Source organism: Octopus bimaculoides, chromosome 4 (assembly GCF_001194135.2).
Source record: "Octopus bimaculoides isolate UCB-OBI-ISO-001 chromosome 4, ASM119413v2, whole genome shotgun sequence".
Taxonomy (NCBI): domain Eukaryota; kingdom Metazoa; phylum Mollusca; class Cephalopoda; order Octopoda; family Octopodidae; genus Octopus; species Octopus bimaculoides.
Window position 1 is genome coordinate 136,365,335 of NC_068984.1, and position 2,590 is coordinate 136,367,924.

The window sequence follows — 2,590 nt, forward strand, 5'->3', positions numbered from 1 at the left end:
ATATATAAATACTTATAGATAGATACACGCACACACTCACAAATATACGCACATACACAATATCTATGTGTATGTGTGTGTAAGCCAGAGGCGAAATAATGTTGTTGAGGGTTTGTATATTATAGGCGAGGAATGCGATAGCAATGCGTTGCAGATGGAAGCCATAGCAAGGATCTAAACGAGCTATTGTGGAAGATGGCGATGGAATTTCAAGTAAGTTTTATTGTTTTATCGCTGTTCCCATTGTTGGCTTAGTGACTGCATCTGTTATCATTGTCATAGACATCAGAATTCTTCTAATTGCCAATTGAAGTTATCTATACCCGCACGACCACCGCTACCGGCACGACCACCGCTACCGGCATCACCATTCCCAAATGCCATCATCGTCGTAGTCCTCGTGGTTGTCGTCGCCCACCATCATTATTAGCGACAGCGCTGCTGCAAAACTTTCAATCATCAATATTATTGCAATCATTCTTAAGGGCGGCGAACTGGCAGGATCGTTAGCACGCCGGGCGAAATACTTAGCAGTCAACCCCAGTACGCAATTGGTACTTAATTTATCGACACCGAAAGGATTTTGAACTCAGAACACAAAGACAGACGAAATACTGTTAAGCATTTCGCCCGACGTGCTAACGTTTCTGCCAACTTACCGCAAGGAAATATTCTTTTCATTACTTTACAGATCCCAAAGTAATGAAAGGTGGATCTAGATTCGTTGGGGTTTCAATTCTGAACGCTGATCGTGAGGAAGTATACTACAAAAAGTTATATACGATGTCCAAAAGACACTATAAATTCGCCGCCAAAACTATATCATATGAAGCTGTGTATCGGTAGTATTAACAGAATGTTGAAATAAATGTTTAACAACCTCTTGTTGTAGAACTTGATACATTTGTTACCTCAGACTTCAAGTGGTGGTGTTAGAATACAGAATACTGCATTATTTACCTTAAATGGGCCTTTCATAAGGAATCATGGTACATAAAAGTACATGTAATTACATAGTAGGCAGAGAAGAATCGTCTGCTACGACCTCTGGAACTGCTAGATTACGTGATTTCAGCCTGCCATGGGTTCTTCAGTGACAGATGCACAGCAGCTGCATAATAGCCGAACCACCCGTCAACGATATATAGAATCTGTGTCTGTTCAGGCTCAGGTGTCGTAAATAGCTAGTGGCCTTATTAAAAATTAATAACAGGTCAAGCAGTATTAACACCAAAAGGTTATCTTGAATAATTTTTTGTTTTAATCTTGGCAAAGTCGGCTTTGACTTCCATCCAAAAGTAGTCCGATAAATTAAAATTTTAGCAAGCTACCCATTTCAATGCAATTATTAATGTACCTGCTCATTATAACATTTTCCCACGCAATATATAACCAGTTAAAGTGCTACAGGTGATATTAGATCTAAATGTTGGTACAAGGCCGGGAAAGTCGAGGGAGAAGCAAGTCGATTACTTCAACTAGTACTTATTTTATCGACCCTGATGCATGAAAAGGGAAGTTAACCGCAGCAGCATTAGAACTCAGGACGTAAACACGAACCTAACGTCGCTAAGCATTTTGCCTCCCGTACTTAACAATTCTGCCACCTTGCCGCGTTAAGGCTAAAAGTATTGTTAGACGTGTAATGACCACGGCCTGTGGAGGTGCGTGGATTAGTAGTTAGGGGCTTTGGACTCATGATCGAAAGATTGTGGTTTCAATTCCTGGACCGGCGATACGTTGTGTTCTTAAGCAAAGCACTTCATTGCACATTACTCCAGTCCATTCAGGTGGTAAAACATGAGTTATCTTGCAACGGACGTGTATCCCGTACAGCGGGGAATATATACGCCAGAGAAATCTGAAAACCGGCGGCGGTGGTGGTAGTGGTGGTGGTGGTGGCGGTGTTGTAGTCGGTGGTGCAGTGCATCGATTACGTAGGAGATAACAGTGCTGAATCTGATTATTGTAGCTAACGTAACACTGGCAGTTATAACTGGTGATTGGCTTGTAACTTTAAATGTGTTATAGATAGAAAGAGTGTGTCGATGACTGGAATTTATTGGAAAGAAGAAAAAAATTAACTTCAAGTGTTCATAGTTTCCAATTTTAATGTGAAAGATAAGTAACTTGCAGATTAAAATGTCGTCTATAAAAGTACCAAATATAATACTGTTTTATTATTGAAAACGTTCAATGATATAGCTCGGATAATGCAATGTCTCTATTTGCCTGAGGGAATGAATTTCCAATTCATACGCAATGAGATTATTTACAAATACTCCTCCTTTATAAGTCTCCGAGAGTAATTGACTGTTAATAGTTAAATGCGACTCAGACTGATGTAAACAATGTTAACTCCGCCGGGATTTGAAATGGGGGAATTAAAGAAACGCAGCTCTAAGTAGTGCAAAGGCGTTCGACAGATTCTGCCAAGCTTCGGCTTATAAAAATATTTCGCATTTCAACTAGACTGTACAATGCTGTTTGCAAGATAAGCACGAAAGAAGTAATAATGATGAGGAGGAGGATAATAATGATAATAATAATAATAATAATAATAATAATAATAATAATAATAATAATAATA

At 39.2% G+C, this 2,590-nt stretch overlaps 1 long non-coding RNA gene across 1 annotated transcript in view; it reads left to right on the plus strand.

Moving 5' to 3' along the window:
- The first annotated feature begins 136 nt into the window (after nt 1-136).
- The window catches only part of LOC128247638 (uncharacterized), a 31,349-nt gene continuing 28,895 nt past the window's right edge, over nt 137-2,590 (plus strand). The window contains exon 1 of the long non-coding RNA XR_008264013.1: nt 137-213. This is a non-coding gene — a long non-coding RNA (uncharacterized LOC128247638). The remainder of the gene's footprint in view (nt 214-2,590) is intronic.